Source organism: Nelumbo lutea, chromosome 7, assembly GCF_056320005.1.
Source record: "Nelumbo lutea isolate HS-2025 chromosome 7, American lotus-T2T, whole genome shotgun sequence".
NCBI classification, from domain to species: Eukaryota; Viridiplantae; Streptophyta; class Magnoliopsida; order Proteales; family Nelumbonaceae; genus Nelumbo; species Nelumbo lutea.
Window position 1 is genome coordinate 15,100,717 of NC_142690.1, and position 14,042 is coordinate 15,114,758.

Consider the following 14,042-nt stretch of genomic DNA (forward strand, 5'->3'; position numbering starts at 1 on the left):
CTTGAGTACAAATATGAAACATCCTGCAGCCAAAAAATAATGAACTCTGAATTTAAAATGTTGTTGCTAGCTAACTCAATAAGATAAATGTTTACATAAAATGCAACTAAATAACAAATTTTGATCATTAGGCTGTGTTCGGTTGCAAATTGCAATGCAGATAAATTAGTTTGCACTGATGCAAAACTATGGCAGTGCAAATGATTTGAGTGTAAATTCTGACCTATTTTTGTTTCAAATTTTAGCTTATTTTGTTTGATTGCAATACAAATGAAATAAATTAAGAACCGGAATGGCAGTGGCGGCCGTTGGGTTGAATTTTCTTAGTTCTTATAGAGACAGACACAGAGGAAAGGGTTGAATTTTCCAACTTGGCGGCCGCTGTGGTACTCATGTTCAAACTTGGCCAGTTGGCTGTATTCTGTATCCTGTAGCCTGCCTCTTCTACAGTTCTACCTGCTTACTTTTACCGTCAATTTCCTATTTATACCTTCTGAGATGGAACTCAGTAAAATAACACGTGTCTCTCAACACGGTGGTACTAACCGATAGCCTCCCACGTCTATTCCCTATGTAATCTCTCTTAAGTCTTAATTGATACGTGTCTTATATGCAGTGGTCGTACAGCCACACCGCACAGGACTCTGGGTCCGGGAAGAACACCGCCCTTCCCTTAATTGCCACGTGTCCTGCTCATCACTGTCGAATTGTCAAGTACACACCTGTCACGGGGTTAATCGACGAGGCCCCGTGCGACGCTTGATGGGGTCGAGAAAGCCTACGAATGCAAGCAACAACACACAAAAGGCAACAAGAACGCACACAGATTAGACAGCCTGCCTCTTCTACAGTTCTACCTGCTTACTTTTACCGTCAATTTCCTATTTATACCTTCTGAGATGGAACTCAGTAAAATAACACGTGTCTCTCAACACGGTGGTACTAACCGATAGCCTCCCACGTCTATTCCCTATGTAATCTCTCTTAAGTCTTAATTGATACGTGTCTTATATGCAGTGGTCGTACAGCCACACCGCACAGGACTCTGGGTCTGGGAAGAACACCGCCCTTCCCTTAATTGCCACGTGTCCTGCTCATCACTGTCGAATTGTCAAGTACACACCTGCCACGGGGTTAATCGACGAGGCCCCGTGCGACGCTCGATGGGGTTGAGAAAGCCTACGAATGCAAGCAACAACACACAAAAGGCAACAAGAACGCACACAGATTAGACAAAAGGTAACTTGTATTGCATTAATAAGTGGTAAACACAAGCACACAGTACAGTGTCGAGGGGATCTCGTGCTTAACCTTTACACGCTTATGAACTCACTCGACTACCTACCTCCCCTCAAAGAGTACGTTAAGCTTTTGGGGGAGTGACAATAGGAAACGTAAAAAGGATGAAAAATCATACTATGTATTTACAATAACACCCTTGGTGGTCCCCCCTTACAAAATACATGAGTAGCCCACCCTAGACACACATGCTGACACCTTGAAGGCACGCGGTTGGCACTCTGATGGCTCATGGTAGGTGCTTGATGGCACGGCAAAGGAGTCACTCGTGACATTCTCCCCCACTCAATTTGATCTACGTCCTCGGAGATCGGCTTCGGCTGGTCCCTTAGAGTCACTATTGCGGAATGAAGGTTCTTCTGCTGCTCCCGAACCGGCTGTCGTCCAAGGCCGAGGTGTATAGTTTGGTAGCAGGGTTGGGTTGGCCTATTCTGTTGGGGTTTCCTATGGCTAAGCCCTTTCCTGGCAGCCTCAAGGTATGTTAATGGCTGATTCAGCTTGGTTATAGGGTAGGTTTGGGCCAAGTAAGGGTCAAAATGATGTTTTGGATTGCTGGGGTGTTGGTTCCCATGAATTTTTCCCCAAGGGTGACTCACAAGGCTACTACGTGATTCAGTTTGAGGGATGGTGCGAAAGTGGTCCCTAGGCGGCTTGGGTGGCACTCGCTTTCCCCTGTGGTTGTGGTAGTAGGTGATGTTAAACTTGGACACGGCCTTGGGTCTTCTGCTTTGCTTGATGGTTGTCGACGCGCACGAACTCTGTTGCTAGAGAGGTGTAGACGGCTGGATGGCCTACTGCTTTCTGCTGCTGCTGTAGTTGTTGGCTTGAGGGGCGGCTTCTTTAGCTAGTGGAGTGGGGAACTTCTCTGCTTCCTTCATGTTGGCATTGACTAAGGCTTCTCCATGAAAAAGTTGTAGTGCAGAAACTTGCTTCCCATGAACCCTAGTAGAAGTCACAACTGGTACCATGCAAGGGGAGCGCTCGTCCAAGATGCACAGAGAGTTGATATGAGGCAAGAGTGCTGCTTCGGCTTGTCTCATGAAGTCCATTCCCAAGACAACTCGGAAGTCATCCAGGGGTACCACTGAAAAATTAATCTTGCTTGTCCACGGCCCAACTTGCAGGTCAACCCCACGAGCCATGCCTTCAATCGCCTTTGCCCCGGAGTTCACGGCCTTGAGCCACCTTGTCTCTTTCACAGTAGTCAAATTGAGTAGCTTGGCCTCGACAACTGAAATGAAGTTGTGGGAGGCCCTTGTATCAACAAGGACTTGAGTCGGCTTCCCGCCGAGGATGATGTCTACATACTTCAACCCCCTTTGGGCTTTCTTTGGCCTTCCATGGTTGGCCTCTTTCTTCACCATGGTGTTGAAGAGTTGAAGGGCGCCCACTCTTGGCGCCTGCACAGACTTTTCCTCATCACTTTGCTCATCATCACTGAGCTTGACAACAAAGGCATTGGTCTTCTTCTTGGTTGGGCAGTTGCGAACCAAGTGATTTCCCCCACAAAGGAAGCAAGAAATTGGAGACCCAGCGGTTCTGCGCTTGTAATGGTGCTGAGGGCCTTGCTCTCCTTGTGGCTTCTTCCCATAGTCTTGTTTTGCTGTCTTGTTGAAGCTGGAGTTGTCGTACGGAGGGCGTGGGCGACTTACTCCCCCACTCAAATTAGGGGAACGCGGACTTTCTGGCTTAGGGGCTTCTTCATCTAACAAGTTGGTCTCATTGAGTTGCTCTGCCACTGCCATTGCCGAGGTAGGTCCTGTATGTTGCGGCATTGGAGTTCTAGTTCTGCCCATGGCTTCAGTCCATCCATGAAGTTGAACAGTAGATCCTTGTCGGATATGTCCATGATCTCCAAGGTAAGGGCTGAAAACTCTTTAACATAATCGTGGAGTGAGTCCCCATGCTTGAGTGCTTTCAACTTCTTCCGTGCAAGGTACTCCACGTTTTTTGGGTAGAATTGCCACTTTAGTTCTCGCTTGAAATCAGCCCATGTCTTAATGGTGCACGTACCCCGTTCAATGTCTTGGCATCGCCTGCGCCACCATAGCATAGCAATGTCAGTCAAATACATGATAACTGTACGAATTTGCATTAGGTCCTCATCAATGCCAGCGGCATGGAAATATTGTTCCATTTGCCACAAAAAGTTGTCAAGTTCTCTCGCATCTCGGGAGCCAGCATAAGGTGTGGGCTCCCGAATCTTCACACGAGTAGGGGCCAGTGTTGTGGAGGGGCTTGGAGCGCTGGCCACTAATCTCTTGAGGAGCGTCATGTCTCCTCTTAGTTCATCCATTTGAGTCTGGAGGTCAGAAGGAGAGGCCATGGCTACTTTCATGGCCATCCATTCAGCTCTCATCTCATCCACCTGGTCTTGGATGTCGGATTGAGATGAACTCCCTTCTTGTCGGGATTTTGTTCCAAGCACTTCCTTGAGGGTTCTATTCAGGACGTCTTGGACCTCGTTTATAATGCCATTTAAGCGGGCTTCTAGCTCCACCACGGAGCTCTCAATTGTTTCCACATTCAGGTGGATTTCCTCTACTCGGTCACGCATCTCCCCAACAGTCACTTCACAGCGAAGGATGCGTGTGTCGAAGGTAGCAAGCGTGTCAACTGACTTGTCAAGCTTGCTTGTCTTGGCTGTGCGACCCCTCGGGGCCTTCTCTGCTGAGGCTTCATCGCCTAGAGCCTCATCGGTCTCTCTCGCATGGGCAAGGCCATGCCCAATCTCGTCGGTGAGTTCCTTGTTGTGCTTCATTGCGCCACAACTAGTGTTGCTGTACAAGGGTCACGAGCGTTGAGGAGCAACCTGCTCTGATACCAACTGTCATGGGGTTAATCGACGAGGCCCCGTGCGGCGCTCAATGGGGTCTAGAAAGCCTACGAATGCAAGCAACAACACACAAAAGGCAACAAGAACGCACACAGATTAGACAAAAGGTAACTTGTATTGCATTAATAAGTGGTAAGCACAAGCACACAGTACAGTGTCGAGGGGATCTCGTGCTTAACCTTTACACGCTTATGAACTCACTCGACTACCTACCTCCCCTCAAAGAGTACGTTAAGCTTTTGGGGGAGTGACAAATGGAAACGTAAAAAGGATGAAAAATCATACTATGTATTTACAATAACGCCCTTGGCGGTCCCCCCTTACAAAATACATGAGTAGCCCACCCTAGACACACATGCTGACACTTTGAAGGCACGTGGTTGGCACTCTGATGGCTCATGGTAGGTGTTTGATGGCGCGGCAAAGGAGTCACTCGTGACACACCGTCACTGTGGTATTGGTTCTTCGAAAAGGGTGGAGTGGTCCCTGCCAGCAATGGACCCCAGATTTGCCTCATTTTATTTGATAGAAAATTTGCCTCATTTAATTTCTAACAGCATCCAATGACTTTCTACTAGTTGTTTCCTTTCTCATTCTCAATTGCAGTTATAACTAATAATTGCTTAAGCTAAGTTTGAAAGGAGTACAAATACAAATATGTAGAGTGCAAAAACTTGTATTTTATATTATTTTATATGCATTTATATTGTATATATTTATATTTGTATTTGTACTCTTTCTAATATATGTTCATCACCTTTTTTTAAATAATTGTTTTATTTGAATTGGTAAAATCTTCACAGGGACGAATTATTGAGAAGGGTCCAATCAAGGAAATAGTAGCAAATGCAACAAGATGAACAAGGAAGAAAAAAATGGATTTTTCTCTCCCATGGCTTTGGCATCTTAAAGTTTGACACCGACTCAAATACAGACAAACCTGAATCCAAATTAACCAAATATGCCCTTTCCATTCCGGCTTCTCTACGTGTTCTCAGGGTCGCCCCATAACCATCGATCCCTTCAGTCCTTGGTAGCTATCAATCATGTCGAAATTTCATTAAGGAGCGCTTGAGATAACCCGAGAAAGGAGAAGACCCATGAATATTAACGAAAATACATAAGACCATGACCATGTATGAAGGATCATAGGAGAGAGAGAGAGAGATTTCCCTACGCTGAAATTTAACAACCTGCAGCCAAAACATTAATTCTGAATTTAATAATTGTTGCTAACTCAATAAGAGAGATTAATGTTTACATAAAATATAACTAAATAACAAGTTTTGATCGTTGGAGGCTTAGTAATGTCGACTATACAACTAGAATTGTGAAAAGAATCTTCCTGACCATTGTAGAGATGCAAATCACTACAATGAAAACATTATACTTACCAAGTGGTGTCCTGACCACCACAACTGCAAGTTAAAGGTTGCAATCTACACAGATCAAAGATTTTCAGATTCCCAGTTTCCATCACTTTTAAGACGATAGTTAACAATCTTACATCCATTAATGGAGGGAATATGTTCGACCAACGGACGATCTTTCCCTCTATTTCGAAGCTTTGTCACAATTTCCTCAGGCATTCCTTCCAGAATCAGTTCTTTGAATTGCTTTAGATAAATAATACCATTCTCACTTTTCAGATCAATTGTTCCCAATTTCCTTAGTTGAGTCAAGCTTCTCAGTTCCGTAATTATCTTGGTGTTCTTGCTTGCTTTGACAAATGACAACTTCTTCAAAGCCCTCAAATCCTTGATTCCTGGAAGAACTTCCAACCCTTCAACACAATCAAAGTCTAATAAATTCTGCATCTTGTAACTATAAACAAGAAGGTGGCGCCGGCGTTGGAGCTTGAAGATCTCCACAGGCAACCTAGAAACCTTTGTATGTTTAAGATCCAAGGTTTCTAGGTTTAGAAGCTTACCAACAGCTTTCGGTACCTCACTAACTGTTTTATTTCTCAAGCTTAGATACCTTAGTCTATGTAAGATTTCAATTTCTTCAGGAAATTTCTCTATCGGTGCGTCTTCCAAATCTAAAACCCTTAATGACTTAAATCTGGAAATAACGGTATGCCCAGATGAGTCTAACAAGTCAGGTACACCGAACACCAGAAGAGAGCGTGTGTAGTGAAAGCTCATGTTATTGGTTACACTGCTGAAGTTTTTGTGGGTGGTTAGGCGACGAAACTTGTCCATATCTTGCCCATCTATATTGCTGTTCAGTTGGGGAAGGACCAGATTGAAGTTCTCCTCCTTGCATTTCTGAAGAAGGACCAGGTGCATAACTGGATGTGGACGACACATTTTGGGCCGACCATCAACATCTCTTTCCACTGCCTGAACCAAGTCTATAGAGATGAGGTTGGTTAGGTAGTCATCAGCAACCTCCTCTGATGTTCGGTTGTTCTTGGGCTGCACAAATCCTTGGGCAATCCATAGTCGGATCAGCTGTGTACGTCTGACAGGAAGGTGATCAGGTGGGAAGACGCCAAAATACAGGAAGCAATATATAAGCTGGAAAGGAAGATGGGTGTAGCTCAGTTCTAGAGTCAATGCCATACTTCTAAGCATGAGATCGCTTTGTAAGTATGAAGAAATCCCATCTAGCAGTTTCTGCCAATTTTCAATGGGTTTTTCTTTCACAGTGTTTATGGACAAGAACTCATCAATGGCTGTATTGCTAGAGGCAATCCTCCACATAATTTCTTATTACAATTCTTAGCGAATTCGTAGAATTCTGTTCTTAGATTCAAAGGGCAACATCTCCCTGGAGGTGACTGCTGGAAGATCTTTTTGCTCAACAGTTCTAAAGCTTTGCCATCGTCTAGAGGCTGAAGATGGCAATGAAGTGTGGGAGATTGAAGGCTTGAACCCATGTTCTTGTTACGTGTTGTGATCAATATCCTACTATGGAGGTTGTTATCTGGCAATGCTTCTCTTATCATTCTAAGATCTTTCCATTTATCTAGATTCCATGCATCGTTGAAAACAATAACATACCTCTTATGCAGTAAGATTTCTTTCAACCCTTCAACCAGTTCGCCCTCTTCCATGTCCTCAATCCCTTGATAAGCTTCTCCCATCCATTGTTTGGAGAGATGCTTTAGCATTTTCTGTAGGATTTGGCTGGATCTGTAAGACTGTCCAACATCGATCCAGGCACGGCTTTGGAAGATGCGATTCACCTTCTTGCTATCATAGACACTCTTAACGAGAGTGGTTTTGCCTGAGCCAGGGTCTTTAAATCTTCTATGATTCTTTCACGAGCTTTTGGAAGTTCTACGTGAACTATTTCATGGCCGAGCAAGACCACAACCCTTTCGAGCAGAAAAAATACAGCTCCCTCTGCCATAGCTACTAGCTCTCTCTCTCTCGGTCACGGTCACTTGCAACTTAACTCACAATTAATGATGAAAGAGATTGCGGTAAGACCTTTAAATAGGATGAGAATCATGAGATGATACTTACTCCTTTCAAATTTGGGTTTCTGCAACGCGGTTTGTTTATTTATTTATTTTTATATTTTTCCTTTGGCTGAGTAAGAAAGAGAAGAGGGGCTGATACACAGTTTGAACCTCATCTAGTTCTTCCAAGCAATAAGACTTGGTTTTTCTTTGATCTCTTTTTTTTTTTTTTGTGCTTTTATCGAGGACTTGGGGTGGGGATGATGTAGGTAAATAGAGCTATATTGAATTTGAACTTTCTGAAAAGACGAGATAATTGAACTTTTGTTCTTCTTAATTGGTCTTAAGTTGCAGAAAATTCTTGCAACGACCAATGAAACAGGGATACGATCCCACCTAGTTCTATTGCTAGAATATCCTTTTTATTAGAGGTGATCTCCAGGGTTCTTGAAACTTCAAATTAATGACTCTTCAAATGATTCGGTGAGTGATCTCCAGGGTTTTCCTACGACCGTGGTCCGTGGCTGCTGGCTGCAGGAAATGCGAATTCAATTTTATTGCATTGAATAATGGGCAGCTACGGTCCATTGGAAAAGAAATTTCAGAGCTGTTGCCTATTGGGAAACAGATTAAAATATTGGATTTTAAGCTCAGTTTGGAAGGATTATAAATGCAAATATGTAGACTACAAATATAAGAACAAAACCATATTGATGCTTCCGGATTATCCCACGAGACCCCACCCAGAAGAGTTAAAAGGAAAAGAAAAGAAGAATACCCCGTAACCAGAAGACGTTACAGATCTCGTTTCACACAATTCCTCGTGTCCTCAACAATGATAGGGGTAGGATCTGCTACCCACAAGAGAGTTCGGATTTGATTCCCGCAGAGTGATATTTACAAAAACCCCACAGCATATTGAAGCCGCACAAATCTTATTTCAATGTTTAAATTTTAAGTTAAACTGAAAAAGGATTTAACTTAAAACCTTAATATTTTCATACATGATGAGAAATTCAATGCATATATTTGCAAGGTCGATAAAGATAGAGATTAAGAGATCAAATTACATAGATGTTTATAGGAGAAAGTTTTACATGGGAGATAGTTTGGGAGAAAAGATGATTTAGGTAATTGAGAGAGAGAGAGAGAGAGAGAGAGAGAGAGAGATTTTAGGAAAACAGGGGTGTTGAATTGGCAAGCTGAAGAATAATATTTTGAAGAGAGGAAGGGAACTAAGGCTCCTTTGGTTTGTGGGATGCGGATGAGAAAATGGGAATATTCCAAAAATATTCCTTTTTCTTTCATTTGTTTAGAGGAAAAGAGAGGATGGGATGAGAAAAATGTGGGATATCAAATCACACGATTTTGGTGCGACCCCGATGGAAAAATGTAAGAAACGACTGTTCCCTCTCTCCTTCGGTGAAACTAGTGACGATGGCACCCCCTCCCCGTTCGAACCTAGAAACAGAGCAGTAGCGGCAGCACCCCCTCTCAACCACTCCCTTCCTCCCTCTATCCTCTCTTCTTCTCTTTCTTCTTCTAGGTTCGTAGACATAGATCTGGGTTCGCAAACACAGAACGGAGACACTTCCTTCCTCCCTCTCTCCTCTCTTCTTCTCTTTCTTCTTCTGGGTTCGTAGACACAGATAGGAAACACTCCCTTCCTCTCTATCTCATCTCTTCTTCTCCTTCTTCTGGGTTCGCAGATACAGATCTGGGTTCATAAACATTGATCTAAGTTCTGCCATGGTAGAACTTAGGTCTGGGTTTGTAGACCCAGATAGGAGCTCCCTCCATATTCCTCTTCTCTCTTCTCCCTCACCTTCTTCTCTCTTCTCCCTGGAAACAGTGTTTTCCTATTATTTTCCCATGTATAAAACCAAACAATGGAAGCGTAAGTTTTTACATTTTCCCATCCCATCTTTTCCCATCCCACCCAAATCTTCCTACAAACCAAACGGAGCTTAAGGAAAAACCTCGGTTGGATAAGGGGAGAAAGAAGAGGTCATATGATATGGCTATCTTGGTTTTAATATATGGTAATAGTGAAATTGATTTCCATGAAAAGAAAGAATTGACTTGCTAACATGTTGTATATTCAAACCCCCTACCCATTATATTTGGGTAAAATACAAAAACCTCCCTTGAATTTTTGAAAAACTCAATATAACTTTAGAAAAACTCAACAAAACCTCCCTTTTGTCACCTTCCCAGATGGAAAACGTTAGATTAATGTCCCAATTATTTCTAAATGCCCATTCTACCCTTTTATAAATTATTTTACATACAAAATCACTTAAATAACCCTATTTTAATTTGACAAAAACCTCCTTTAACATTCATCTTCTAACGTTTTTGCCGAGTTAAAACATGGTTATTTTAGAAATTTTGTATGTAAAATAATTTATAAAAGGGTAGAATGGGTATTTGGAAAAAACTGGTGCATTAGTCTAACGTTTTATGTTTGGAAAGGTGACGAGAGGTTTTTATTGAATTTCTCAAAAGTTCAAGGGAGATATTTGTTAAAATCAAACTATAGGAGAGGTTTTTATCATTATCAAAAACTTAAGGGGATGTTTTTGTATTTTACCCATTATATTTTGAGACAAATCGCAAGTTGCTAAGGTTAGGGGTCATGTGATTTGTGGTGCTCGAATCTAGGTACCAATTTGGATCAAAGGAGGGGCTAGGTATGAGATTTTTGCATTGTGGAGGGGGTTGTTGTATGTTCACCGTGGTAGGAAGCATCGGAACAAGGACAACAGGTGAAAACAATATGTCTAGACCTTCTCTAGTTTCTAGATTTCATCAAGATCAAAGCAATGTCCTAAGTGATAAAGCCACTGTTGGGATTGCTCTCATCTTGATGAAATCTATATTGTTACAATATAAATTATAATTATATGAATTATTCAATTTAACTATAATTATATAATTATATATTATTACAATACAAATTATAATTATTATACAAATTATTCAATTTAAATATTATTCAAATAATAAGAACTTAAAATAAAAAAATATTATTTAAAAATTTCAATAACTAAAAATTATAAATAACAAAATATTAAAAATAGCTAAATATTATATAAACAAATATTTAATATTATGTAATAACTTAATAATAAATAAAATTTAAATATTTGAATAACAAAATATTTAACATAACTAAATTTTGAATAGTTAAAATAACAAAATAATGTAATAAACTTAAAAATTTTATTAAAAGTAGAAAATCGTTTTAATATATTTAATAATATTTGAGTTAATAATAATTTTATGTTTTACAAAATTATAACTAAATCATATTTTAAATATAATTCAAAAAATAAAATAGATTTAATAAAGAAATTATGTAATAACCTTAAAAATTTTATCAAAAACACAATAATAATTATAATATATCTAATAATATTTTTAAATGTTTTAAAATCAAAAAATTTAATACTAAATCATATTTTAAAACAAAAAAATAGATTAAATAATGAAATTACGTGATAACTTTTAAATATTTATCAAAGACACAAAATTATTTATAATATATTTAATAATATTTCATAATAAGAATATTAAATATAAATAATTGAAAATATTATTGAAATATTGAAAGTATATTAAATAATTTAGAGGTATTGAAGCTTTATTAATTATTTATTGTATTTTCACTATAATTTTCAATAATTAATGAAAATTAAACTATTGTTATTTGTTAGAGATTAGACTATCAATTTAGTTGAAATTAGGAATGTTCACTAGGTGGTTTAATTTGGTTGCAGATTGTTTAGCCAATCAAACTAATTTGGTCCGGTGACTTGGGTTGGGGAGTTAGTCACTCAAAACTATCCAATCATTAGTGAAAACCAGTTCAACCATCCTGGTTGAACAAATTAAACTGTTCAACGTCATCACTCTATATATTTAAATAAATATATATTTGTATACATAGACAAATGTGCATATATGTATATATGTGTGCAAATACATATTTTATCAATAAATAGTGTATAATTATGTTTACCATATAATATATGTATTATTTTATATTTTATTTATATTTTTAATTCAATTTTTGTTTATAAAAATTGTTAAAAGTTGCAATTTGAGGACAAAAAATGGTTTTTTTGCAAAAAAATAGCAGGGTAAGGCACCCATGGATGCATAGATCTTGAAAACTTACCCAAAATAAAAAAAAAAAACAGATCACCTCAATTGGAATGTTTGCACATGCATTAAGTGTACAACCTATAACCCAGTGACCGGGGCAAATGGGTCAATAGTTGAACCCTCCAAGTCGGGTGGCCTTTTACCAAGTCAACGGTTTTTGATTGAAGGGTGGGTTTCATTAGAACTAGACCAAGAATCAAGGTCAAGTGAATGCTTAAATGGTTTAACTAGTCGGGTCAATGGCGGGTTGAAAACAATGGTATCAGTTTGGGCCGGTTTTTAGTTTGGTTGGTTGGTTCAAAAGATTTAAACTTAAAAGTTAAATTATATTTAAAAAATATAATGATATTATTACAAGAATAAATTTAAAATATTTAAGTCTACAATATAAAATATTTCAGACTAAGAAATATGAGAATTTTACCACTTTCATGTATTAAAAAATTATATTTGAAATATAAAATACTAATATATATTTATAATCGGGCCGGTTTAATTTTGGTTAGTTTACAAATGGCCAAACCTAAACTAGCCTGACTTGGTTGGGTTGAGAAATTGCTGAACTAAAGCCAATTAGAAATACTAGCAGTGTCCAACTCAGGGCGAGTTGGGTGATCAATTTGGTAAATTTCATCAATTTGATGAACATCCTTAGATGAAATTAATTATTTCTATTTTGTATTGCAAAAATTATTAAAAATAGTATATAAAATATAAATAATTATTTAATTATTTTAAAATTAAATTATAAAACATTTGCCTAGTCTTATGCATTTTTATTATTTAACTTTCGCTTAACAAAGTCTGTGCATTGCACAAGTCCCCACTAGTATTTATTTTATGATAAAATAAAAGGTTATATTGCAATGACTAGTGGATGTTCAAACTAGTTACCCACCACTACAACAGAATAGTGGTTTTAGTTGATTTTAAATTTTGTATTCCATTATCTTCATTAATAAGTTTTATTTATTACAATGACTATATGACATTAGATCATGCCCAAAAGTTTATAATTTCAATTCATTTTAAAATTATTACACATCATGAATTGATTAACTCATTTAACCAAAATGGTTGATCCATTGACCCATCTCTTGTGGGGGTATAGTTATTGCTCCTAAAAACAACCTTACCTCACTAACTTTACACAGGAATCCTTCATTAAATTAATATGATATTTTTTTCTTGAGAAACATTGAAGCTTTTATTAACAAACGCATCTGAATAGTCTTCTAATTCATTTAGTAGGGAATTAATATAAGTTATTTTTTGTTGCATTTCACTTCAATTGCATTAATGGGTGTCAACTAGCAACTTTATTTAATGCATAGGGCAGTATTTGTCTTTTAACACAATGTATTAAATAGATTTTGAAAAATCATTTTCGTCCTTACTCTATTGTGTCGTTAACAAAAATTCCAATACCTCATTTACATGAGATTGGTTAAAAAAGTGGGCTGAGGTGGCAGCCCTAATCTTAGACTATAGATAACCGTACCTAGGGAGAAAGGGAATCTCTTTTGACAACCACACAAACACATTTGAGAGTTCTCAGAATCTCACACCAATACTTGTAACCACAGTCTCTCGCAAACTTCAAAGCTACTGCAAAATGGCTATTTTTAAAAAAGCATTTTCACAACCAATCAAGCATGAAGCCCAGAGCGAAGAAATTTACATAAACTCTTCAAAAAATTAAAGAAATCTACATCAACATCAGAAGTACAAATACACTAACGACCCTTGCTTTCACCAAATTAGACTGTTAACCAGAGGTTGCTCACATCATTAGGTGAAAACAAAGAGAGTTTCATCCCATTGTATTTTTCTTTATTACAAATTTATTTTATAATTTGTCTCTATATTTGTCCTAATCAAATATTTGTGTTGAAACAAAGACTTAGGATTGAATATCACATGCACTTGATAACCAAATTGGTTAAATCATTCACTTGTTTGACCTAATCAACGAGTCATGGGTTAGAGATATTAGTTCTCTTTTTATTTTTTCTTCTATTTTTATTCATTTCTATTATTAACAATAATAAATCTCATTTATTACACATTTATTTCGTGTTTTGATATTTAATTTATAACATCACATACCACAGTTGACTTGTTAAACTCAAAGGGAAACACATCCCCAATCAATTAAATTAAAACAATTGTGTTGGATCAGTGCTTTAATCCTATGATTAATATGTTAATATAGGCTAAGTGAACTGATTGATCACTTGATTGCTTGACCAAGCTTTCAAATCCATTTCAACAACAATCTACTTGTTCGCAGAACAACTGTTGACTCAGACAACAACATGGTGA